The 27,959-nt window shown below is 35.4% G+C and overlaps 1 protein-coding gene across 1 annotated transcript in view; it reads left to right on the plus strand.

The window, feature by feature from the left end:
• The window catches only part of SESN1 (sestrin 1), a gene marked incomplete at its 5' end in the record, with an annotated part of 86,639 nt that overhangs the window by 41,060 nt on the left and 17,620 nt on the right, over positions 1–27,959 (plus strand). The gene's annotated exons all lie outside the window — the stretch shown is intronic.

Consider the following 27,959-nt stretch of genomic DNA (forward strand, 5'->3'; position numbering starts at 1 on the left):
TGTTTAAGATACTATTTATTTTTGCATAGAAGAACCTTGGGTATAGGCTGGAGTTGGGTGGGCGATGAGAGGATTCACTAGAGACAGAGTGAGGAACAGAGCAGGCAAATTTACTGAAATACACTGCTAAGGGCAGCAGAGGGTGAAACAGGAGAGGTTTGCTTGTCCCTCAGGCCAGAGATCAAGCTCAGGCTGAGGCAGTGATAGTGCTGACACTTAATCCCTAGGCCACCAGGGAGGCCCAAGAAACTATTTCTTAGGCACCAAAAATTTTCCCACTTTTCAGCAGTTCTTAAGATAAAACTAGAAATATTTGTATATTTACCTATGTAAACATATCTTTTTCATCAGTATTTTAAATAGTTTGCATCAGGATGCTTAGAAAATTGCTAGATTGTTTAAATTTGATTGATTTTTACCTCAGGTTTATGGCCTTTGTCTTACTGCTATTATTTATTTTTTTGCTATTGTTATCTAAAAGCTGATTTCTCAATACTATGTTGGAATATTTCTTTAGAAAATATAAAAATATTTCAGGAATTATGACATGATTTAAGAGAGGTGATATCCCAGGATTCTTAATCAATTCTGAACTAATCATTACTACATTGTTATAATAGTTTATATTATTCACATATTGGTTACTAGCCTTGTAGTCTTCCTTATGTTCTGGAAACTTCTGCCCAACTTCATTACTCTCAAAAACCCTCCTTTGGGGGCCTCCCCGGTGGTACAGCAGGTTGAGCGCAGCACTGTGAAGCTGTCCGCAGCCTCTGCAGTGCCGGTTCGAGTTTCAGCTGGCCAGGGAGAAATCCACATGGTGTGGCAGACCTCTCTTGCCTCACCTGCTGCTCCCCTCAGCAGTGTCTTCACTGCTGTTCTGCTCCCCGCTCTGTCTCTGGTGAATTCTCTCACCCTCCCGCGCCTTTGTCCTGTACCCCAGTTCTTGTATAAATAAAAATCTTAAAAAAAAAAGAAAATTGAAAAAAAAAAACAAAACCCTCCTTTGGCTCTATGGTTGTCACTGTACAGATGAATGCTGAATTGTTCTTGGAGAGAAGAAATAGCAAAATGTCATTTTATTTTTCAATATAAAATGATATAGTCTGCAAGCTGGGTATATATGTTCTTAAAATTTATTCAGGGTTATAAAGTAGAAAGTTAACAATTAGTTTTTAAGAAGTTAAAAGCAAAGAAGTGATACAAAGATAGCTGTTTTAATTTAATCACTGTAGTAGAACACCTGATGTAATTTACTGTTGTGGCCCCAAGAGTCCTTGGACAAATGTTTACACACTGAGTGAGAGTGGTACGCTAAAATGACAGATTCATAATAATTTTCCCACCTTTAACAGCTAAGTTGAGGAATCAAAGAGCCATACATTAAATACAATCTTTTCTTCTTTTCTCAACCCATCACTGCCCCCAAAATCTTCAGTGATACTTTGGTGCTTAAATAATTCATTAGTGCCTTGGCTGAAAAACTAGCAATTCAAATAATAATCTCTGATCCCATGACTGGGTTTTTCATGCTCAAGATAATACTTGGTATCAATAGACCATGTGTTTCCATTTAGTTGTTTTCCCATTCGTAGTTCCTAAGTGAGCTCAGCCATCTACATTTTCTCACAGTCCTGCATTAGACTGAGGGTACATGCACATTTGTGAAACCCCAGCCGCAGCTGTGGTGCAGCGTGCCACCGTGAAATAACACCATTCAGCTGTGCTTTCTCCTATCTCTTATCCCTGCTTCCTGTTCAGATTTGAAGCACAGTAATCACTTGACTAACATTTTCTTCATGAACAAGACTCTACTTTGAAAAAAAAAAAAAAGAATCAGCAAGGTTCTTGAAAAACTGATTTTGTAGCCTAAAGAATTCTTAATAGAAACTTAGTTTTGAAATTTAATAAAATACTTGTTCCTCTTACTAGCAACGTCATTTTGTTATTTGGGTCAACCAGTTTAGAATCTGAAAATGTAAATCGTATTTATCTAAATTAGCAACTTAGGATTTTTAATACTAGTGGTAGGTCTATGACTCCTCCACATGAATTGCTTTAGCACTGCTTATCAGGATAAAGTAGATAGTACTTGCAGCAGTGCTCAATAAGAACAGCCAAAGACAGCTCTGTGATTTTTAAACTTGATGCATTTGCCTTCAAGTTACTTTAAATTGAACCTCAATATTGAACTGAAACGAGCAAAATATAAAGATGACACATTGACATTAGTAGTTACTATTTGCAGAAGTGAAGGAAAATTACAGTAAATCCCAGTTAGCTGTTATGTTTGAGAATGTGGGATGTTATGGTTAATAAGCCATTGTGACTTAAAAGTTTTATGCAACTATATACATATCTATACTCTAAACAAATTTGTGAAATAAAAATTATTTAACTTTTAACATTTAACTTTGGCCATGGTCTTTTCCCACTTCCCATATTCCCTTCCTTACTCTCAGTCTGTTTTTTCCCTCTGCCTTAATATTCCATCAAAACTTGCTCTTAAAGACCCCTACAATTGAGTTATATTGTCATAAATTTAACCTCTGCAAATGTAGCCATTCTTGCTCATCAAAAATGTTAAATATGAGACAGAAATTTTTGCCTTTTTAAAAATTATTTTCTTACATCTTTGTTAATTTTTTGGATAGTATTTGATTTCTCCCCTTAGGTGCGGTCCCTGTAATTCTTCCACCACCACCGTAGCACCCATGATCCATTACCATAGTTGTCTGTGCCCCTCCTTCCTGTTTTAACCCCTCTCCCTCCTCCTCCCTTGCTGTATGCAACAGATCTGTGTTCAGCTTACAAGTTTTGTCTTTTTTCTGATACTTTGTTTGGTTTCTCTAGATTCTACATATAAGTAAAAGTATGCAATATTTATCTTTTTCCTTCTGACTTACTTCGTGTAGCATAGTCCCTTCCTGTTCCATCCATGTTGCTGCAAATGGCATGAGTTTATCTCTTTTTTTTTTTTTGAGATTGATTTATTTATGCATACAAGAACTGGGGTGTAGGCAAGAGGTGGGGGAAGGGTGAGAGGATTCACCAGAGACAGAGTGGGGAGCAGAACAGGCAGGTCCTCTGATATACACTGCTGAGGGGAGCAGCAGGTGAGACGGGAGAGGTTTGCTCTGGCCATGTGGGTTAGCTCCCTGGTCAGGGATTGAACTCATGCCACAATGGCTAGTGATAGCTTGATAGTGCTGAGACTTTAACTCCTTGGTCACCAGGGAGGTCTGAGTTTGTCTCTTTTGATTGCTGAGTAGTATTCCATTGTGTGTATATACCACATCTTCTTGATCCAGTCATTTCTTTTTGGGCATTTAGTTTGTGTCCCTATCTTGATATTTGTAAATAGTGCTGCAATAAATATTAGGAATGCAGGTTTCCTTTCAAATTAGTGTTTTTGTGTCCTTTGGGTAGATTCCTAGGAGTAGAATTGCTGGGTCTTATGATAGTTGCATTTTTAGTAGTTTCAGAAACCTCCATGCAGCTTCGCATAGTGTCTGGACCAGTTTGCATTACCACCAGCAGTGTAAGAGGCTTCCTTTTTCACCATATCCTCACCAGCATTTGTTTCTGGAATTTTTGATATGAGCCATGGCAAAAAAAAATATTTTTAATGTAAATATCGCAGGCAGTGCTGCCCAACATCCATTCAATGAACATATGGCCCTGGATAAGTGTTAAATGAGGGCAGAAATCTCTGTGTTTTTTGTTATTCTGACTTCCTGCTTCCTTCTTATACAGTGAGCATCTCACTTTTCTGGGAGTATTTCATGGGTTAAAGGCATGTGATTTTTTTTTTTTTGTTCAAGACTTCTAATCACAAGCCAATGACCATAAGTCACATCAGCAGTCATCTGTTCTAATGCTGGAGGACTTACTAAGAAGTGGCATATCAGTCTCAAGTCAGGTACCTTCCAAAGAGATTTTCAAGGATAATCTTATCAACATTTTTTCCTCACATGCCAGGTTTGAATCCATTATATAGTTTAGTGAATTTACTCTTCTATAGGATATTTGTATTTTAACAGAAAATAATGGAATTAATATGCTTAAAGAATTGTATGCATTATTAAACCTCAAGCATATAAAAGAAAGTCAACTAAGTATCATTTTACCATTTTCATCTCTTGAGGAGAAATTTGGATAAGAAGTTTTTATATTTTTTGTAACATTTCTGAAATTATACCAAATAAGCAGTCATTTACTCTATCAAATCCTGAGTCAGCCTTGTTTACACACATACTCAGATTTCTTAAAACTCTAGTATAAATACATCAACATTAAAGCTATATTTCACCTGTTTCTCCATTTTTTCTTCTATAGAAAGAGAATATTGATAATTAGAAACTGCAAATAACTATTCTAACTTCACTCAGTTTATTTTATAATTATTTTGGCTCTGGAATTCTGATTACATCAGGTTTAGACTAGATGCTGAGTATAACTCATTGTTTAAACATGAGAGAATATTAACATCTTTCCATACTTACAAGTCATCTTTGTGAATTAATTACCATAACTATTTCTATGCCCCCAAAAAACCTATTAGAAATTTATACTTTCTAGGGCTTAATGATAAAAACATACTTTTTCTGTGCACTAAATCCAATTTAAAAGAATTAGAAAAAAAAATTAAGATTTTTGTAGCCTTACCAGAAATATTTGAATTAGGATTTTGATTAGAATAATACATTTTCTAAAAACAGCAGAACAATGATATTGCATCAGAGTCTTACATAGATAGCATGGTTTACAAGTGAGAAGATTTGTTTTCCTCGACTTCTGGCCTATTGGGGAGAGAACTATTATTGTCACTATTTTGAGTTGTTTTTTTTAATGCTGTAGGAAGAATCTAACAAGAGTTACACTTTGGCTGTATGTTATGAGCAGAGACTGTGTAGCAAAAGACAAGTAACCTTGATCAGTAAGAGTTTCCTGACTCAGGTGCTGAACAAAAGCCAAAGAAAATTTTTAAGCATCCTGTGAACTTTTTTGGTAGCACTGATGAGGCAATGTTCCTCTTTTTCTCTGTCTCAGGTTTATAATTGTTTTATGATGATTATCTTAAGAGCATTTTTATTAGGTTAGAAAGAGAACTCTAAGTGAACATATGATAATTTACTAATGGAGAAAAACAGAGAATATAACATTGCTCAACTGGAAACAAGAAAGCTAAAATTGTGGTAGCACTTCCTCCAGGTACTTAGCTCAAGCTTCAGCAGAGTTATCTGAAAGGTAACAGGAAAAGAAACTATTTGTGAAGTGTTAAAACCACAGTCGAAGAAAAAAGTTTTTCATAATGTTATAAAGTATTAAAATTTCAGTCAAAGTGGTTTAATAGCATTTAATAAATATACTTTCCCTCACCTATGATAGAACAGCAACAAAAAGTACCAAATTCCAGCAACTGTAGCAAGGTTGTTTGTGGGTTTGGGACTTTTTTTTTTTTTTTCTTTTTGCGGGGGTGGTGGGAGCTTTTTTTTTTTTTTTTTTTTTCATTCTTCTGGAGCCCCACATGTCCAACAATGGTAATGCTGTCTTTATTTAGGCAAACAGTGATGTTAGGGTTTGTATATCTTACAGAGGGTTCTGTAGTTAAAATCCATTAATTATTTGAAACAGAACTTATTTCCTCACTAGCGCAAATCTTAAAGGCAACCCATAAAAGCTAGTTTTCACTGCATGAGGTTGCTGAATTACAGAGTTAGTAATATAAATGTCTACATTCTAGTGTAGCAGTGTTTCTATGAGAAAATTAAATATTAGTTGGGGATTTCAACAATACTCTCCCCATTCTGCTCAATCACTTCTCCTTCAGAAGACTCTGGTAGAAGAATATTCCACTGAGAGGTAGGAAGAGGTAGAATGGGGACTAAAATTGGGAAAGAATAGTAGGGAACTTTTTGAGGTTTCTGAAGGTCCTTCTTTTTGTTTTTAACCAATACAAAGGGCAGATATAATAGTAAGGAGGGCAACTGATATATGTTCTAGAAGTTTAACAATAAGCTTATCCCTGTTAATCATTAAAGTGTGGAAGGAGGGTGTGAGGATAATAAAAAGTTTAGTAAAATTAAATGAAATGTGTTCCTTTCCCTTCCCCTTCCTTCACTATACAGTCATGTATTTGCTTTTGTCCCTGAGTTCTCTATACTTTTTGCTTCCTGTTCCCTCTCCATAACATCTTTCTCATAATCTTTTGCATGCACCCATCTTTCACATTGATCCTATAGGAAAATTTAGGACCACAAATGTGTAGTGCACAAATAATAGAACAATATGCTACATTTTTAATTTAATATTTGCATACACTGCAAAATACTTGCTACAATAAGTCTAGTTAATATCCATCGTTGGAGTTACAAATTTTTTTCTTGTGATAATTTTTTTATTTATTTATTTTTTTTTTTAATAGAGGCATGCTTTTATTTATTTATTTATTATAGTTGTTTGTTTTTTTTGTTTTTTGTTTATACATGCACTGGGTACAGTCAGAAGCGCGGGAGGGTGAGAGAATTCACCAGAGCCAGAGTGGGGAGCAGAGCAGGCAGAAGGACTGAAGTACACTGCTGAGGGGAGCAGCGGGTGGCAGGAGAGGTCTGCGCACCATGTGGGATCCTCCTCCGGGGCCGGGGAGCAGCCGGGGATCGAACCGGCGCCGCAGAGGCCGCGGGCAGCTTCGCAACCCAGCGCTCAACCGCTGCGCCACCGGGGAGGCCCTCTTGTGATAATTTTTAAGATCAACTCTGTTAGTATCATTCAAATATATGATCCCCATATTATTAACTGTAGTCACATGTTGTACATCACATCTCCCTGACTCATTTGTTTTGTAATTGGAAGTTTGACTTTTGACTACCTTTACCCAGTTGACACACCATCTACTCCCTGACTTGACAACCACCAGTCTATTCTCTACCTATCAGCTCAGTTTTATTTTGATTCAGATTCCACATAAAAGTAAGATAATGTGGCATTTGTCTTTTTCTGTCAGGCTTATGTCACGTACCATAATGCCCTCAGGGTCCATCTGTGTTGTTGCAAATAGCAAGATTTTTTTATTTTTTATGGCTGAATAATATTGCTCTGTGTGTGTGTGTGACAATTTATTCATTCACTGATGGACACATGGGTTGCCTTTATGACTTGGCTATTGTAAATATTGCTGCAATGAATATGAGAGTGCAAATATCTTTTTGACTTAGTGTTTTCATTTCCTTTAGATAAATACACAGAAGTGGAATTGCTAGATCATATGTTAGTTCTATTTTTAATTTTTTGAGGAGCCTTCATACTGTTTTCCATAGTGATTACACCAATTTATATTCCCAGGAACTTTTCTCTATATTCTGCCAACACTTGTTACTTCTTGTCTTTTTGATAATTGCTATTCTAACAGGTATGAGAATATCTCATTGTAGTTTTGATTTGCATTTATCTGATGATTAGTGATATTGAACATCTTTTCATGTGCCCATTCATCATCTGTATGTCTTCTTTAGAAAAGTGTCTATTTGGATTGTCTATCCATTTTTTAATCAGATTGTTTATCTTTCTATTGAGTTATATAAGATCTTTATACTTTTTGTATATCAAGCCTTATCAGATACATGATTGTGTATATTTTTTTCCCATTCCATAGATTTTCTACCCATTTTGCTGTACAGCACTAAATTAAATTTACAAATACTGCCTGGCTTTGTTCTCTGAATTCAGGATCTGTTTTATTTCTCATCTAACAGAATGCCTAACATACAGTAGCCACTTAGCAAAAATTTGTCAAGTAATGAATGAATTGTTGTTTTTGAGGTTAATTCTTCCTTGGAATTAAACTTCCAGGATGAAGAGCAAAATGGGCCCTAGACAGGGTAGGCATAGAGGAAAGCATAGTGAGGAATAGGATATCAACTACAGCAGTGATGGAGAAGCTTAATGAATTCACTGCACACCTTCTTGCTCCCTTCCTTAATATAATGGAAAAGAATCAAAGGTACTGTTTGTCAGTGTCCAAGAATCTGCAGTGGGAATAAGAAGAAAGGGCACATGTCTAAAAAATCGGGTATGTATAAGTTGAGAACAAACTTATTAAGAAAATATGTGAATTTTGTCTCTGTTCTCTTGTCTGTATTATTTAGGATTTGGTTTAGATTAAGCTGTCAGTGACAAAACCCAACATAAGAATTCTTTTTTTATATAATTTTTTAATATTTATTTTTTGACATTTATTATTTTTTAAAAAATTTTTAAACAATATTTGCTTCCCCCTTCCCCTCAGAATGAGTCCCCATAGAATTTCCTTCCCAAGGCACCCGTGCACCATCACCACAGTCTCATCACCATCACCTCCTTCTCATCCCTCTCCCTCCTCCTCCTCTGCAGTATGTCTCTGATTTATAATTGTCTGTTTTTGCTTCCAACATAAGAATTCTTATACAGAAGGCCTCCCTGGTGGCACAGGGATTAAGTCTCAGCACTGCTATTACCAGCCAGCTACTGTGGATGAGTTGGATCCCCAACCAGGGAACTAACCCACATGGTGCAGCAGACCTCTCCTGTCTCACCCACTGCTCCCCTCAGCAGTGTATTTCAGTAGATCTGCTTGTTCTGCTCCCCACTCTGTCTCTGGTGAATCCGCTCAACCTCCCCCCCCCCATCCCCCACGCATCTCTGGCCTGCACACCAGTTCCTGTATGCATAAATAAATAAATCTTTAAAAAAAAAGAATTCTTATACAGAAAAGTAAAATTTATTTCTCTGTTATACAAATAAAAGTAGTTCAGGACTGATGTAGAAGCTCCATGTAATCATCAAGTACCCAAATCCCTTTTATGCTTTTCCGGTAACCTCAAGATGTGGCTTCCATCTCTAAGACATCCAAGATGCCTCTAGAATCACATCCATATTCCAACTCTAGAATCTAGGTTACAATTCTAGAATCACATCCACCCTCCTGACACTGGAAGAATTTACTAAGAAAATGAACATGTACTTCCTCACTTTGGTGACACTGTATCTGTTTCCCTATGTAATTGCTTTGGCCACAGCTTCCTAATTTGGTCACACCTAATTGCAAGGAAAGCTTGAATAATGTATCTGTATTCTGAATGGTCATGTGACTAGCTAAAGGTTTAGGGATTTATTAACTATGAAGGAAGCAGAGAACAGAAGCTAGGGACAGCTGGCCACCTCAACCACACTAACCAATGGATATTCTTGAAAAAATATCAATAATTAAAGGTTGTAGAAGAATTACTAAGTTAGAGGTAATAGTCAATATTGTTTTCTTATTATTTTTTTGAGTATTACCAAATGTTTTTCAAGCCTGGGAACTTTGTCTAATTTACTGTCCCTGAAAGTTTGGGGAAGCTGAGGGAAGGAATAATGGCAGCTGGAGACTGGATAAGGAAGGTTGAAGGTCGAGCTCCATCCAGCGTTGGGCTAGCCTTTATAGAGATCTCTTCCCACCTCTGACTTTTTTTAAAACCAGATTAGTGATGCATTCTGTTGCTACAGAGTACATATTGTCTCCATCTGCACTAAGCCGATTTGCACATATTACCTAACTTAGAATTTATTTTTTAAAAATAGATGATTTTTTGAATAGTGTTAGATTTATAGGATAATTGGGCAAAAATTAACCAGCGTTCCTGGCACCCAGTTTCTACATTATTAACATCTTTTAGTGTGGCAAGTTTGCTATATTTAATGAACAAATACTGAGACATGATTATTAACTTAAGTCCCTAATTTACATTGAGGCTCACTCCTGGTGCTGTACTTTCCATAGGTTTTGACAAATGCATAATGACCCCTATCCACCATTATAGTCTGGTTCAGAGAGCTTTCATCATCTTGCTCCACCTATTCCTCCCTTCCCCTCTATTACCCCAGCCCCTGGCAACCAGTCATTTCTACTCTCTGCATAGTTTTGTCTCTTCCAGAAAGACCTATGGTTGGACATGGTGACCTTTTCAGACTGGCTTCTTTCACTTCAATATGACTTAAGTTTTTCCCATGTCTTTTAGTAGTTTGGTGGCTTATTTTCTTCCACTACTGAATAGTATTCCATCATATGAATGATCCATGAGGTGTTTGTTTACTGATGGAAGGATATCTGAGCTGCTTTCCTATTTTGACAGTTATGAATAAAGCTGCTATAAACATTAGCATTTAGGTCTTTGTGTGGATATACATTTTCAGCTCATTTGGGTCAGTCTCAAAGAGCATGATTGGAACATGTGGTTAAGACTGTGATTGGCTTTGTAAGAAACTGCTAACCTGTCTTCCAAAGTGGCTACCCCATTTTGCATTCTCACCAGCTGCTCCACATTCTAGTCCACAGCTGATATTGTCAGTGTTTCCATTTTTAGCCATTCTAATAGGTGAGTAGAGTTAGCTCACCATTGTAATTTGCAGTTCCTTCAGGCTCTGTATCTTTTTTGGTGAGGCTTCTATTTAGATCTCTTGCCCACTTTTTTTTTATTGCCTCCACCAAATAACCCATGCCCATACCCCATTTGCCTCCATGCCCTACCCTCTACACCCTTTCCCCTATTTTCTCCAGTAACCATTATCTACCTTTTTTGCAGAGTTCATATTTTTATTTCTTCTGTTGTTTGCGTGTAATTAGTTGGGTTTTTTTTGGGGGGGGGTATTCTGCAGGTGTGTGAAACCATCTGATATCTGTCTCTCACTTTTTGGCTTATTTCATTCCACATAATCACCTTAAGGCCCATTTATTTTGTGCCAAACCTCACCACTTCATCTTTCAATATTATTTTGTTTTTAAAGTATAGATTCTATTATAATATATGAAATCATTGAGACTAGGTTGTGTTCAGTATTAAATTATTACAGATACTTAGATAAATATTGTAAGAATTACAGAATCACAAATGCTGAATTTTTAAGGGCACGTCAACACTTAATAATTTTTATCTTAGCTACATTTGTTCAAACCCAAAATACCAAAAGGAGTAAAATTTTTTTTCATAAATGCTGTGCTAACAGTTTGTTTAATACATATACCAAATGAGACAGGACTGCTGATTCAGTGTATTATAGCTCTTGCCATATTAGTCCCCACAGGTAATATTTACTGGCTACTTATTATTTATTGAACATTTGCTACTACAGTCACTGTGCATGACTTTATGTAAGACTGTGGCCCTCTAAGGTCAACTGTATTATTCCCATTGCACAGATGAGCACATCAAAACTAAGCAATTTAATGTATCTATGGAACCCAAAATTGTTGGACTCTAATGCCAAGCTTTTAGCCGTTGTACTCTATGGTTTCTTTTTTATAAATAATATTTAATAGTTTAGTCCATCTGATTGTAATCTTGTAGCTATAAAGAAACACAGCTGGAATCAATTGTAGAGTCAGTGTTAACTAGAAGCTTATTGTGGATTATTATGAATAGCTTCTTTCCAGAATGTAACCTGACAGTATGAAGGCACTGTCAATCTAGTAACTTACTTATTTCTAACAGTTTTTGAATTATGACATCTTGTTCTTATAGCAACCCCATGAAGTAACTAACTCCAGTTGAGGAGATAAAATAATGTGGCTAGAATCCAGATCTTATTTAAGTTCATATTCTTTTCACTTAATTGTGTTGTATTAAGCTCTGAAGAAAATTGCAGAGGGAAATTAAAACTGAAAGTCTCTGTCCACATGTGAATAGTTACAAATAAAAGTAACTTCAGTATTCTATCCAGAAGCATCTGCAGAAAAACTGTCTTTGACAATACCACCTTTGCATTACATTTTTTTAGGTATAAAGCAAAAAGAAGTAAAAGACTGCCTGGGAGAAAAATTTCTTCTTTTAATTAATAATCAATTTTCCTGACTACCTTCTTAAATTTACTATGTCCTCTCCATTACATTTTACCATCTTCACTCTAGTTTATAACTTGTTTACCTCTTAGACCAATATACTGTCTTAATGTCAACCTACCTTTACCTTTTCCCAACAAATGGGACCATCCTGGAGATTCCTCCTCATGTTCAAAAATTAAATTTCAGTCACATCACTTCTACACTTGAAGTCTACACTTGAAGTATTTTTTATGATCCCCTTACTTCTTGCCTCCCTCTGAATTCATAGCACTGCTTGTACCTTAAAGATAATCTCAATGTATGTGGCTCTTTGTATTGCATTATATGGCTGCTTTCAACTGGAGTTGTATTTATTTCATCTTTGTATACTTTGAATTGTCTGGGTTCTTGCAAAGCACTGTCCTCTCTGTAGAGCATTGTTAAATAAAAGTTGTTAAATTCCTTCCCCCCTGTAAGCCAAAATATGTTTTTAAAAAGTTACAAATCTTGTGAAAAAGCACTTCTTAGTCTTACCTTTGCCATGACCCTGAGCCAACCCTCCCCTTCATTAAGGGACATAGCTGGATTTAAAAAAAAAAAAAAAAAAAAAAAAAAAGGCTTGCAGTATCTCTTTCACTGAGCTTGAAGCCCTTTCTAGTTTACTTCCTTATATTTAATATGCCTATATATGTATCTATTTTCTTACCTTTTCATATAATTTTAGGGGATATAATCCCAAATCTGTTACCTGATCATGTACCCTTCCTTACTACTATTATAGAAAACAGATTCAGTGCTGGAACAGATGGTTCATTTCTTACCTTGAAGCTTTCAGTTTAATAAGGGAGACTAGCTAACCCACTAGAAATGAGAGTACAGAGACAAGTGCAATGACAGAGGACATTTTCAAGGGGGAACCATCCAGGAAAGTCCTCAACAAGTCAGTGACTTCTAACTTCAGAATGAAGGTGAGAAGTGGACCGGGATTAGAGGGGACAGACTTGTGCACAAGCACAGGAATAATCACTGTAGATAGACAGTGAACTTCAGTAAACTTATGAGACGAAGAGGAAGGGGAACAGTTAGTCTCACTACCGCTTCCTTAGATGTACATAGATTTCCTTGGCCTGAGGTCATCTTGCACGCTAGTGAAAGTCACTGCTCTCACCTCTTTATACCTATACCTCTTAGAACTCCGTTGTTGATTCCTACATTGTCCAGTCTTCACTGGCTTTCTAAGCTCCCTAATCTATTTCCTACTGCTTCCTTATTTTTGAGTCGTTAATGATCAACTGGATTGTAAGTTCCCTGAGGGCTGGCTCTGAAGCTTTGTTATAACTATTGAGTGGTGGAAAGGAAATGGCACCTGGGCATTCAGAGTCTCATTTCTGAGAGTCCTGCATTCTGGAGAATGCATTCTGAGATTCCTGTTTCTCCAGAATGCATTCTTCTTCTTCTTGATTTTCACACCTCTCCTTAACCAGATTCTCAGATCAGGGGGTTCAGACAATCTTGTCATGCACCAAAACTCAGATTCTGGGATTCCCGAGTTAGCAATCTTGCTCATGCTGATGTAGGACCAGGGAATGGAGAATCAGAGGATGCAGACACTTCCCTAAGTGTCAGGAAAAGAAAGCGATAGCCAAGTTAAGAGGACATTTTATTAATTTTTTCCTGTCACTTATAGTGGGTGGGGAGGAGGTGAGTCTGATTGTTGGATAGCTTAATATCTAAGAGCTTATTTTATTTTTACTATATTTAAGAAGTTTAATTGGGTTGAAGAAGCTCAGCAAAATAGACTTTAATTGAACACATTTATGTAGGAAAATAATGAACACTATCCTCATCACTAAAAAAAATACGGTGGACAAATCTTATTATTGAGAGGAAAGGAGTGGAGGTGGGAGGGAAGGTGGTAGAAAGGTAGCAACATTTTAAATTCAGTATTCATGTCATCTTGGGCAATAATTCATTCACATTCAAGAAAAAAAGATTTAGTAAAGCAAAATCATCCATGCTACTCATGAGAATTGGACTGAATAGTAAAATTGCCATGGATCAAGTGTCTTTAGGCTGGAGACCACTCTTTCAGCACAATTACTGTGTTTTAAACCAGGTTTTCATTGTTCCTAATAGTGACTTTAGTCATCAGTGGCTAGGAAAAAATGTCTTGGACATGGCACACTGTAATCCTTAGAAATAGTAGCTCTCTGAAATTTCTTATAGAATTGAGAACCATTCATGCTACTTTGGTTCCCCATTTACTGCTTACATTATTACAAATGTTTTATAGTAAATAATTTTCTTAAGGAGAAAGGATAGAAAAGTAGCCTGAAGTCATCAGCTTCATGCACTAAATCTCTGCTTCAGAGTAGATGTGAAACTATAACAACTTTAGACTATTACCAAATGAACAGTTTAGACTCTGAATCTATGAAACAGTTAATGTATTTATTTCAAAATAATCTTTTTTTATAAAGATTTATTTATGCATACAAGAACTGGGGTGTAGGCCAGAAGTGGGGGAGTGAAAGGATTCACCAAAGACAGAGTTGGGAGCAGAACAGACAGATCTACTGAAACACTGCTGAGGCGAGCAGCGGGCAAGACAGGAGAGGTCTGCTGCACCATGTGGGTTATCTCCATGGCCGAAGATGGACCTTATGCTGCAGTGGCTGGCGATAGTGTTGATACTGGATAGTGTTGAGACTTAGCCCCTTGTGCCACCAGGAAGATCCTATTTCAAAATAATCTTTAAACCCAATTCAAAGATCCTTTCTCTCATGTTACTAATATGTACCTTTTCCTTTTTTCCATTTCTTCAGCTACAGGTTTATTGGAACATTTTGGGGGGTTGTTATTTTCTGATACAAAAAGCCATGATTTACAAGTCTTTTTTAAAAGGATCTCTTTATCCAACACACTGCTTCCATGGCACAATTTTTATTCTGTGCCAGGTCCTGACATTGGGGGAATTATTTCTAAGTAGTAGCTTCTCTTTGTCTCTTTGTTATGTGCTGCCCAGTTATCCATGAGGCATCAACTCATACTCCTTTTAAGAAATGCTTTTGTATGACCCAAGAATGCTAGAAGTAAAACCACATTGTTTAACCCCCATCTCACTCCAGTATATTCCTGCTCTTGTCTCTGGAATACTTTTTGCCTTATGGAATTAATGTAGCAGAAAATCATCCGAGAGACTTAGCCATGCATATCTATTTGGTCCCTAGAACATTTCCTTTAAAAGTTTTAAAACACATGAAACTATATTCTGTATAATTCTAACCCCTGAAGTCTTGTAGGCCTAACTGTTACGTCTTCTTTTGCTCTTGGTGGGTGGGGGGCATGACTCTAAGGATAACTTTTTTCTGGCATTGTAAGCTCATATTCACTGGAATTTTATCTCTTTCAGAGATAATTTATATTTATGACTAGAGCCTGGAAAGCATAAAATAACCCACCTTAAACTGAATCCTTGACTTATATTTGCTCTAAGATCAGACAGACAATAGGGAATTAAGGCCTCAACTCTTAATGTGTGAGTCACTTTGTGTTTATGATTCTTCAGGTGAGGTATCACCACCCACCCCCTCCCCCCCCCAACCAAGAGCAGAAGTTGAAGCAGCTAAATTTTCTTTTTATCTCCTTTTATACATAGGTTCACCCTCACCCCCCCCCAACCCCCAGTTTGTGCGTTTATTGATAGTTTAGTCCTTTGAAGTCTGGCTTTATGATGGAATCTCTGGGAAACCATTGCCCCCAGTTTCCCAAGTCCTAGACTTTGTCTTCTGGTCCCTGAGCTGCTGCTCTAGGTTATTGGGGATCCATGGGTACCAGTCTCAGTGATCATTATCTCCCTGAATTCTTCCTGTTGGTCAGTTTTGACTTCTGAAGATTTCTGTTACTTTGCTAGTTCAGCCATATATTTTAAATTGTATTTCCTATCAAAAGACTTACGGGTGTTTAATCCAACAGCAGTAAGAAGCACTATTATAGAGATTAGTTATTATCCTAATTGTCAGATTCAGGGCTCCTTATGGCTTACAGGACTAAGATGACCTCTTGCTCTGTCCAAGTTCTCTTGCTCTGTCCACATTCTCGCATTTGCTTTTTAGAATTTCTCTGAGTCTTCCTTTAGATGATTGTCTGTCATTCTTTCTCTGCTATCAGTTTAAAATGTCTTCTAATTTACTGTGGATTTAGAAGCTAGATTAACAAATTTGTTATAATTTTGTACAAAGTAAATTTTCTCTGAAAGAGGTAGTTATATAAACCCTGTGGCATCTATTTTACATCTTCTTACTCCTATGTGTACTAGATTCCTTTCGTGAGAGTGTCCAAAAAAAGAAATCCAGGTGTAATAAGATATTTCTATATCAATAGTCTATAATAGTCAGCTATTTTGACCACAATTACTGATTTTTCAAATGTAGGCAAAAACATTTCACTGTGTGTGTGTGTGGTGTGTGTGTAAAAACCACTGGATTTATTCAGTTACAAATAAATCACTCTGACTTCTTTTTTTATTTTTTGAATGGTCAATGCCAAATTTAGCAGCTAAGAAAAATCTACATTTTCTTATGTTTGAAGTCTATTAAAGTGACTGTAGTAATGTTTGTGGGTCACTTTCACATTTTGTTTATGCTTAAAAATTTCACTCATTAACTGTTTTTTGTTAAACTGTGCCTATTTTCTCTTTAGTGTTTTATGTACAAAACCTATATGATAAAAATGTATTTTTAAATTAACGGTATGTCATATTTTGGTAGTTATAATTTCAAAGCAAGATTTACATACTTCCATTCCCCAAATCCTTACTTCTCAAACAGAATGTACTCAAGTTAGTCCAAAAGGGACATACTTACTCTGAGTGAATGGTATCTTGGCGATTAAGAGACAATATTAGTGTAGTAAACTGCCAAGTTTTAGAAGATATTCCAAATTGAACATGACAAAATTTACAAATTTTCATGCAAAAGAAATTTTAGAAGATCTCAGAAGAAATTATAACAATGAATTCTTAGCAAAAATGTGAGGGAAAAGTGTTTTCACGTGTCAGGAAGAAACACCTCTAAATGTTCAAAAGAAGGATCACAGGTAGACAAATAGAATAAAGAATATTGGCATAGGACTATCATGTGTAAGGAAGGCAGTATCCAGGGAGAAGGAATATTGAGAGATGTTATGGAAATTTTTTATTTTGGCAATAGGCTCAGTGGAGAGCCAGTCCACCTTTCCCAGAGAGGAATAATGTAATTATTTTTGGTGGTCACAGAGGGTGGGGTGAGCAAATGGTCAGACAGAAGAAATTATAGGGAAAATAGTGCAGGAATGATAAAAAAAAAAAGGAAGAAAAGAAGAGTGAGGTCTCAATCTCTTGCTGATTGACACACAATCACTAAAATATTAACAGTGCAAAGGAAACTAAAACATTACCAGGCAACATCATGGCATAGTAGAAAGAGCATGCCTTTGGAATCAAGTAGTCTTGAGCTCTAACTTTTACTCAAACCTTCCTTGCTGTGTGACCTTGGGTTAGCTACTTAGCCTCTCTAAGGTTCCCCGTTTCTCTAATTGCAGATAGCATCTATTTAAAGGGTTATTATGAGGACTATATAAGTTAAAATATATGTAAAATACTTTCAGAGAGTGCCTGACACATACTGATCACAATATGTGTTAGCTGTTCTATTAATATTACATCTGAAAACATGAAGTGTGGTGTCTAGCTACTTCTGGAATAAAATCTTAAGAGTAAACATCTGAGATACTGCTTTTAAAGCTCTCCATCAGCTGGCACTCATTTACCTCACTACTGCAGTAACAACCAGATGTTCAGCATAACACAGAATCCTGCTCTCAAACCCTTTGTACTTCCTTGCTTTTGTAACTTAAGGCATCATTTCTCAGTCCAGGGTCCCCTTTAGGAACAAAAGAGTACAGAGGTTAGCTCACTATAGGAAGTAAGAAGAAAGATGGAGAAGCAAAGAAGACATGATATTGTTCTCAAAGATAGACTGAGAAATCCCTCACTCATAGCATTGCTTAATTAATACTGGTTGAATGAATATTGAGTAAATAAAACTAATATATTCATACATAGAGAGGTTACCGAATTTTGCAGAAATGTACACAACCAATCCCTAATGTATAGGTATGTGTTAAGTAATTGATGAAATTTTCAGCAAGATTTGGATGGATTCTCTTTTATATTATTAAGGTTTAAGAACATTTAAGGAAAACATGAGCTTGTAGTAGAGTGTGTGTTTCCCAGATGATGTATTGCAACTACCCTTTTCTAGATTCAACATAGCTTAGTTATCCCTAACTGAGGTTAGAGGAATAGGTTGAACTAAGGATATTATCAATAAATAAAACATAGAGCTAATCTCTCAACATTATTTAATTTTTCCTCACCTCTTCTAGGGGGTAAATGGAATACAATAAAATATTGAGGGGGATGTACACATATATGCATTTTTTTACAGTATCCTACAATATTAGTAACAAACCCTGTGTGTTACAGTGCCTGGTGAGGAAATAGTTGATGATATAACAAGTCAAGCTGATTTACTTAAAATAATTATATTTTAGGGAACTAAAACCAGTGAGTGGTTTAAGCAGTACTTAAAGAAAAAAAAAAAACAAGTGGTGGTTCTTGAAGATTTTCATGGAAAATGTTAGAAATGTTATAAATTTGACAGCCCAAAAGTGAACTGGAGAAAACTGTTAACTATGGTTTCAGTGTTCAGTTCAATGTCTCTATTACACTTAATATTCTATAAATTTAAACAAATGACAAAGTTCACACTAAACATTGCAGTGATGAAATATGTAACTTTGAAAATCCCTGCTAAATCCTAAAAAAACTTTGTTCTCTCAGAGGAAAAAGATAGGTATTGAGTGATAGAAATAAAGAGGAAAAAATTGCATAGAAAGGCATTGTGCAATTTGTTTGATTTGTTTGGAAGGTTGTTATTGGTATGTCATTTTCGCTATTTTTTTTTTCCAATTTGAACCATAGCATTCCATTGCTGTGTCCCCTCCCTTCTCCCACTCTCCTGCAATGAATTTTGGCAACTGATATTAGGAAATTTTATAAGACTCTTTTCTTATAGATAGTCCCACCCTTATTATCTTTTCACAAAGAAAATTTCCCACAAAATTCTATATTTTATTACAAATGCACTAATATTTTAAAGGGGACTCTAATGTATGCAGTATCTGGCATAATAAGAATGAAAACAAAATGATTACCATGTTGACAACATCTGATATATTTTGTTAATGGTGGGTGAAGAAATTTTATCTTTATGTTACTTCTAACCCAGAACAGTATATCCTGTTTTATATCTTGTGCCCTGCCCTGACACTGTATAATTTAAAAAAACATTGAAGGCTGGAGCTCACTGGTATCTGGAGCAGTTGAGTCCTTACCTGTTTGTCTGCTTTGTGATTGGCTGACAGCTGTTGCTAAGCTTGTTTTTTTGTTCTTAGGGAAAGTTAAAAGTTGAGTGTGACCTATTTGAACTGCATCCTGCTGCTTTTGACTCTGCTTTGCTAGTTCTCCTGAACCACATATTTTTTCTGATATCTTTTGAAGCTTAGATGTTTTTCAAACCCTCCAATTTGTAAATCTAGTATGCACAATTTTAAGTTTTTAGTTGTGTATTTCTAATGCACAAGTTAAAGTACTGTGGTTTAAGTTTTTAAATCTAAAAATTTGAAAGTTGGATTTTCTGACATAAAGTTCTGATTGTAGAGAGCAAACATATTATTTAAAAACCTGTCACACAGAAGATTTATTGCATATCAATAATGGCCTTATTGTTAATAAAAGCAATTACAAAGTACTTCATTAAAAAATTAAGTCGACTTTTTGTGAGTTAAGATGAAAGGTATCATTGATCATACTGGCATGTGTGTCACTGAAGGATAAGATTGACTATGTTTTCTGGAGAAGGACTAGAAGGATCAATAATCCTTTCATTTATACAACAGCTGCAGGACAGGTTAAATGAAAGTTCTACCACAATGTGAATTTGGTTTGTAATTCAGTAAATCAACATAAATGGTTCTGAATATAACACCCTTTTTCTTTAATCCTCTGTGTGGTATTGATGGAGATAAGTCTTTGAACTGGATTGCACCACAAGTAAAAATCCTTGAAACATTTTCTGTACCTTAAAGCCTCACCCAAGTCTTAGGTGAATAATGTATAGAGCCACAAACTAGCACGAATCCTCTAAACCTGCTGTCAGTTCTAGTCACATTAGGTCTGGAGATGTGCAAGTCTAGTATGCTATTCAAATGTTTTACTAATTGTATTGTCTGCATTTTTTTTTTAATATTACCAGAATTCTGACATTTTGTTAAATAAGTTCAACTAAATAAAGAGTTAAATTACTTTTCAAGTCAATTAGTGAGAATTATGAGGCTATTTTAACTTTTAAACACATTTGAAATTAAGGGGTATGGATGATAGTTGCAGTGTTATATCTGGGTTTGTTTGGGGTTTTTTTTCGGTGTTTTTTGTTGTTGTTTGCTTTTTTGTATAGCATCAAGGAAATCTGGATTCACACAGCAAGGTACATGGTGTCACGGTCCACTCCCTACTATAGTTTTACTCAAGGCATGAATTCTTTAAAAGGCTCACACATACTAACTATACCATATCCTTCCTAGTCACTGATCCATTTACAAGAATGTCCAAATGTGCCCACAGAGATGGTGGAATAAGCTTTATTTAGTCAGGTAACTAAATTATTAGTAGCAACAGATTATTTTGCTTGTTTCCAATACATTTAATGTTGATATCCATTTGTAGGTTACCTTGGGAGGGAGGGAGTAAGTTCAAATCTAATAGTTTGTAATGACTATAAAGTATTTATAAGGAATGGATCCTAGGAAATAATCATTTGAAAACCACTGGTAATGGTAATGTTTAAAGAAGACTGGCATAGGAGGAGGGCAGGTTCTAGTTTGCTTAAGGCTATAACTCTTGATAAAATTAAGAATAGTATTAATAGAACTTTAGAGCTGAAATAAAGTTTGAGAGTCATGAATTTCAGTTGTCCTTCATTTTAAATTTGAAGGGACCATAACTAGAGTAGCTGTTAAGAGATTTCCAGACTTTTTTTTTTTTGGGGGGGGGTGTTGTTTTTTGTTTTGTTGTTTTTTGTTTGTTTGTTTTTTGGTAGAGTTAGGCAATAAACTAGATCATTCCCCCATTTAATGCTCCCTAACAGAGGCCCAAGCTGTCTAACAATCTATCCAACTTATGTGAGACATAAAATTTAAAATAGACACCCATCTCAAATTAAGATATTTCTGCTTTTTCATTTAATAAATTAAATACATATAATTGACATTCAGTACATGTTTATAAATAATGAATGAGTGCTACGTGGTTACATACTATTAAGAATTCTGTTAACTGGTAAAATAGTAAATACCATTGGCATCTAAACATAAATCTATACCAAAAAATATTTTTATTAGAAGTAAAACAAATTAAGAAAGAATACTTACTGCCTTTCCCAATCTGTAATATATGAGTATTTTAGTATTTCTCAATTACTTACCAAAAATTTGGAAAATCAGATATTCTATTAGTACAAATGAAATGATGTTGAATTCTTAAGTCTTTAAGTTCATGTAAAAAGCAATTCTTAAAGTGACATTTTCTTTTTTAGTATTTTTACCCAAATAGAAAGATAGTGAGTATCTTTGCTTGTTGAACTCTAGCACCCTGAATGTAGCACACCCTTTTGGGCAAAAAGGAAAATGGCCTATAGAGGAGCAATGAGGATTCTGGAAACAAAAGAACAGATGGGGAAAGTTCATTGAATGGCATTTTATTTCTGAGAAGCATAATAACATTCAAGTAGTCTAGAGATGTGGCCTTATACTTTATGCCCAGGTTAAGGATCTACATCTTAATACTCTTAGAAAATAAGAGTTTTCAGAAGGAGGCAAAGAAAGAAGGTAATTTAAAGGATTAAAGGACCTATCACAAAGGAACTGAGTGGGAGTTCTTTAAGAGTGTAAGAAAAGTACATATTGAAGAACTCTATTCACTATTTGGTAGTAATAATCATAGTGGAGGAGCATGGCTCAGGAGGTCATAATAGCTGTTATAAACAAAGCAAAACTTGATTAAAAGATTTTAGAATATTTCAACAGGATTTGTCCTTGAATCAAAAGTATTAAGCATGAATAAAATTCAAACATGATTAAGCTAATAACCATTAATATGCATTTAGCCTAAATAGTTTAACTATGGGTAAATTCAGTTTTACAAAGAAAATAGGTACTTCATTTAGTTCCATAAGTTTGTATGATCAGGATAAGTTGAAGATACTAGGTTTGGTTCTAATCTATTTTGAAAAACTAATTTCTGCATTATGCCAGACTAATATATTTATTAGATTTAAAATTGTAGGTTACAAATTAAAACCAATTTGTGTCCCCACAAACAGAAACAATCTGAATATTTACAAAATATTTTCACATGTTTTTAGGTACAGATGAAAACCAACCTCTCAAACACTATGTTAAAAAATTGACTTAATACATTTTATATGCATAGTCTGAGAAATATTTTCTGCTTGAATACATCATATTTTAATTATCTTGAATCACCTTTTTTATTTGTATCATTTCCTCTTTCTTCTTCTTTAAAAAACCTTCAGAAATTCCTATGAACATACGGAATAAAGTCCTAACTCAATGTTTCACTATATTCCCCTTTCTTCCTTATCCTCATCCTATTCCATATTGAACCTATCCTTCTTATTTGATTTAATGATGCTAGAAAGAAATGAACCTCCAAAAGTTATATTTCTAAATAAAGTCTCCCAAGTATTTTTGATATTGCAGTGGATAATTTCTTCCCTTGTCATTTCACTTCAGATAGGCCTGAGGATGTTTAAAGCCAAACTCAGTTATAAAATGTTCCATGGATTTTATCAAACAATGGTATGTATATAGGCAGTGTCTGTACACAGACACAGAGTTGTGAATTGTTAGTACCTGCCTTTCTTGACAAGTGATCCATATATACTGTTGCCCAAACCTATCTAACTGCTACCTTGGTTGTGCAAGAAAACAGGCACAGAAAAATCAAAGAAGTTTGGGAGTACCTGTGGGTTTCCAGGGAAAAGGTGGTAAGAGTAAGAAAAAATAGAAAGTGCTTAGCAAAGCTGAAAACAGGGACAAGCTATTTGCCAAGCAGAGCCTCCCTGCCTATACAGTAGCCTATTAGGCTCTAAAAATGTGGGGCTAGATGACACAAATTCAGTTGTGTGCCTTGAAATTCATTTTTAAGCTTTCAGTTGCATTAAGGTTTTTTGTTGTTGTTGGTTTTAATGGAAACATCTCTGCAGAGTTCCTTTATTAAAAAAAATACTTATTGAGAGTCTACTTTGTACTGGGCACTAGGACATTAGAAACACAATATTGGACATAAAAGGCATTCTGATTTTTTTAAGCTTACAATCTATTGAGACAGACTTAGTAAATAAACTACTATGACATGTCAGTCCCTCATACAATAAATAGTGTGAGTTAGTTTAAAAAGTATTCTATGAGGAATGGGGTAATGTCAGAAGTATTTAAGAGGTTGAGTAGACTTAGGTAAGTTATGTGGTGAAGGAGCTTTGGGTAGCATGAGGTCAAACAAGGCCTGTAAAGACACAATGAAAAAAGTCACAGAATAAAGAAATTGAGGACAGAGTTTTCAAAGACTGAGATCATTCACTCATGATTTTTTAAAAACCAGATTTCTTACTCTCACCACATTTTCCTTGGAAACCCACAGGTACTCCCAAGCTTCTTTAATTTTTCTGTGCCTGTTTTCCTGCACAACCAAGGTAGCAGTTAGATAGGTTTGGGCAATAGTATATATGCATCACTTGTTAAGCATCCTAAGTATAAGCAAGTTAGATAATTTTTTCCCCTCTCTGTCATCTTTTCTTATGCTCAGGATTAGAAACTCAGTTTTATCAAAAAAATTTAAATATTCATTAAAAGGTACCCCCCAACTTATGCTTCTTTGGATTCAGACAGACCTGGGTTCTAACCCCAGACTGCATTTTTGTGTTTTTATTACCTTGGACAAGTTACTTCATGAATTTCTGTTTTACAAATTTGTAAAATAGAAATAGTTATATCTGCCTTACATGTGTAAAATGCTTAGTATCTGATAGTGGGAGTTAATAAGTCACTGGTCCTATTATCCTTCACCTGGAAAACCTAAGCATGATTTAATATCCTTATTTTTGCAAGTGATTTTCTAATTTAGAACCACTGACAATATTTGGAATACCTACTTTTTTACAACTATGAGTAATGGCCTGTGTTTCTAAAACTCTGCATAGAAATTTCAAATGTGCATTTCTAAAAGAAGAAACCCTGCAGGAGAGAAAGAAGGCAAAAATTTGTCAACATTCTTACTTTTTTATAAGCAATATTATTCTAAAAATTAAATAGAAGAAGTGAAAAAAGTAGAGGACAAATAATAGAATGTAAAACTAAAGTTCAGTGCTAAAAGGATCTCAGTGTACCCAAAACATGATGTTGAAAGGAAAAAAGTGCTTAGTAGACAAGCTATATATAAAAACAGGAAGATATCAGCTAAAAGAGAAAAATCTTGACAAAATTAATAAGAAATAATCTTATAACCAGCATTTATTCTAAAGAAAATACTTTAATGATGAGAGGGCATTTTGAAGAATACTTAAACTACAGAAATCTAACAAAGCCAAAGAAATTCTTTGACTTAATGATTAAAACCATTGCTATGTGTTCCTAACCAATTATTAAACTTAATTCCACTTTAATGAATAGATCTTTAAGTCTATAGTACTTTAATTCCTTTAGTTAATGAAAGACTTAATATGTGGTCCACAAAATTGTCATTAGTCTTTGGCCTGATCATCCTTTCTGCTTTTTCATGTACTGATAAAATTTTTAAGTCTAGTGGATTCAGGGAAGCTATTTAGCCAGGAGAGCAGATAATTTGAGATTTATTTCCTAAATTCCAAAAACAAGAGTATGAGGCATGATTTCCTTTCGCAAGAAACTTATTGTCATGTTGGAAAGACAAAAATCCACCTTTATCCCTACACTTTGCTTCATTCCCATTGTTTTTCAGACCAATCTTTTTTTTAACCTGGCCTAAATTGCCTTGACAGCCTTCATAATTTACTTCCCTGCTTTCAGTTGTGTGCCTTGCAATATATTTTGAAATACAAATCTGATGTCATTCTGCTGTTTAAAGCTTTCAATAACTCCATGTACTTATTTTTGTTAAAGATTTATTTTTTTTAGTATGCATACAAGAACTGGGGTGTAGGGGTGCAGAGGGTGAGAAGATTCACCAAAAACAGAGTGGGGAGCAGAACAGGCAGATCTACTGAAATACACTGCTGAGGGGAGCAGCAGCCAAAACAGAAGAGGTCTGCTGCACCATGTGGGTTAGCTCCCTGGTAGAGGATCAGACTCATTCTACAGTGGTTGCCAATATAGCTTGATAGTGCTAAGACTTAACCCCTTGCACCACCATGAAGGCCTCCAACTCCATATTACTCTTAAGAATGAAATTTATATTCATTAATGAAGCTTGAACAAGTCCCCTTTTTACCATTTATTTATTTTTTTAAAAAGATTTATTTATTTATTTATACAAGCACTGGGTATAGTCAGAAGCACGGGAGGGTGAGAGAATTCACCAGAGCCAGAGCGGCAAACAGAACAGGCAGACTGATGAAATACACTGCTGAGGGGAGCAGCGGGCGCAGCAGAAGAGGTCTGCGCACCATATGGGACCCTCCTCCAGTGGCCGGGGAGCAGCCGGGGATCGAACTGGTGCCCCAGAGGCCGCGGGCAGCTTCGCAACCCAGCGCTCAACCACGCGCCACCGGGGAGGCCCTGTACCATTTATGTTTTGCCTAAACTCCATTTGTTACTCTCTAGTCTGTCCACTCTTGATCCAATGAACTTCCTTTTTTCAGCTTCCCTAATGGTCCACTCTCAACTCTCCCCTGCCTCTGGGCCTTAGTACATGTTAGTTCCTTTACTTTGAGCTCTGTCTCTACTCTTCTAAACTTCCCCCTTCCCTCAGACTTCCTGCCAAAGCCTCGCTAATAATCCTCTAAGTCCCAGCTCAAATGTCTCTCTCTTTGGGAAGAATATCTTGAACCACCACTCCAAGTTTGGACTTTCTAATGCTTCATCTGTTTAGATGAAGTCATTTAAACCACCCTGCTTTTACATGGGTATATCAGCTTGTTATTGAGAAAATTAGCATTGGGGCCATAACTGCTAATGACAGGTGCAGAAACTTCACTTGGAGACAACTGAGTAAGTTTACCAAAACATTTTTAGAGAAAATTAAAAATTTCAGGATTACTATTACTTGTTGTATGTCAGAATTCTTCCTAGAAGAAACAAAATGTTGAAATAAAAAATAGGAGACATTGTAGATTAGCTGCTGGCATACAATGATAACCTGTGATAAATATCAGAAGCATCGTCTTTTCCAGTTACTCTTCTGTGCTTAGGATGTTCATCTTTTCAGCAGATGGGTATTGTGTGCCTAGTACTCAGGACATCTGTCCTAACCAAGAATTAAAGTCTTTGGAAAAGGCTAGCTTTTTATTGAATGACTTAGAGCAGACCATTTCCAGAAATGAGATCTACACAGTGATATTTGCTGGTCAATATATTTGTTGTGAATAATAAATATATTTGGGGGCAACCTTTTTTTGTTGGAGAATAGAGTGACTAATTCACAGTACTGCTCTATCAAAAATAGCAGGAATTAGTACTCTTTGAAGAAGTTAAGTCAGTCTTTACAAAGACCGTAACTTGACATTTAATTAGAATTTGTTTGTTAAAATTTTTCTTTTTACATAAGACAGCATCAAAACAAATAAGTAAACTGAAACTTTCAGGAAAAAAGGAATTGTAACTGGAGTTTCCTACAAATTTCAGTATATGTGGCTTCAGTAAATATTCAGCAAGCACTAAAAATCAAACACTGTGTATATAGTTTTAGTTTGTATTTAATTATTTTAAATCATTTTGAGATTAGCTAAATATATGCTTTCCTCTTGCTTCTCATTTGAAAATAGAAAGGTAAGCATTCTCCATTTTGCAAATGACATTAATGCCACAAACAAGGTTAAGCCCTCCTAGACAACGGACCCCATTATTTTTATTCCCTCCAAAAATAAAATTACAGCTCAACTCTAGAATCAGAATATCATTCTCACATTTCCCTCATTCTCTATCTAGCTTTGTAGCTTATAGTCCCATGCATCATGTCCATTTATGTTTACAAATTATTCATCTCAGTCATTTTTGGGGGGAAGATATGTCATATTGCTGCAAATTTGAGGATTTGCTGGATTTATTTTTGCCTGATTGTGGCTCAATGTGCATTTGATTATACTATTTGTTTTTGTGGTTGTGCTCAAAAGAAAAGGCCTTGGAAGCCTCTGTAACCTTTTCTCATGTTATCATTAACCCAAAGTTGCTTTTTTTTTGAGCAGTAAAAAAAGTATTTTGGGTGCCCGGCAATGTATAAAAGCAGCCTATGAGAACATGTAACATTTATTTATCTGGAGAAGATAAATAAAAAGTAACCATTTTTAACTCGATACTTTAAAAATATGACAGTTTAAGAGCTAAAAGTAACTTAGTTTTCTCTGAGACATTGTAACCTCACTCCTGAGACTGAAACTTATTTTCATTTAAGAATCCTGGTTCTGTGTCTGTCAGTATTTGTTGATTTAAACGCCACATGTTTCCTTCTGTAGAATGTTCCAACTTTTATTTTTTAACTTGAGCATTTAAGCTTTGAAAACACAAGGGCAAACTTGCATGAAGAGATCTAATTTAGGAGTGGGTTGGTGTTTTTTTTTTTTTAAGATTATTTATTTATTTATTTATAGAGTTTTTTTTTTTTTTTTTAAAGAAAATGGAATCTTGTAAGGCAATATTGTTGACATGAGTCCTTGAGAGATTTACGTTCTGAGGCCAACAATGTCAATTATTTGTGCTTCTTTATAACCTATTTTTTCCCCAAGGTCCTCATCAGATTTCAGAGAAATTCTTT

Source organism: Talpa europaea, assembly GCF_964194135.1.
Source record: "Talpa europaea genome assembly, chromosome: 2".
NCBI classification, from domain to species: Eukaryota; Metazoa; Chordata; class Mammalia; order Eulipotyphla; family Talpidae; genus Talpa; species Talpa europaea.